The sequence below is a fragment of the Terrapene carolina genome, unplaced genomic scaffold (assembly GCF_002925995.2).
Source record: "Terrapene carolina triunguis isolate 2854851 unplaced genomic scaffold, T_m_triunguis-2.0 Scaffold96, whole genome shotgun sequence".
Classification (NCBI taxonomy): Eukaryota; Metazoa; Chordata; order Testudines; family Emydidae; genus Terrapene; species Terrapene triunguis.
This window is the reverse complement of record NW_020664447.1, coordinates 29,248,233-29,248,746: the sequence shown is the minus strand read 5'-3', so window position 1 is coordinate 29,248,746 and position 514 is coordinate 29,248,233.

Here is a 514-nt window from a genome sequence, read left to right as displayed (position 1 = left end):
GCACCCCTTAAACCTAGTTACAAAGTAGTTGTACTTATGTGCTGTGCTTAATTTGTGTTTTCGATGATTTACTTTCTAAAAAAATCTGGCATGTCTCGCACCCCCAGAAAGGGCATCTCGCATCCCCAGGGGTGCATGCACCCCAGGTTAAGATCCACTGCCATAGAGGGAAGCTGGAGGAGGAGGATGGCCTTTTGTTCTCCTTGCTCAGCAAATGGATCAGTTGGGATAGATTTGCTGACCGCTTAGTTAAGGACATTTATTAGCTGAGAGGTCAGAACAGGATTCTGATGCCATGTGAAAACACACATAATAAGAGAAGACTAGGGGAGGGTGAGGAACAGTTGGATACACAGAGCAAGCTGACACCATGCTTTGCTGAGCACTTGGTAGATGGGAAGAGCTGAGTAAGACTTCCCAGGGCCTCTCTGACTGCTGAAGAATATTTTAGCAAGGTACAGGAGCGAACACACACACACACACACACACACACACACACACACACACACACACA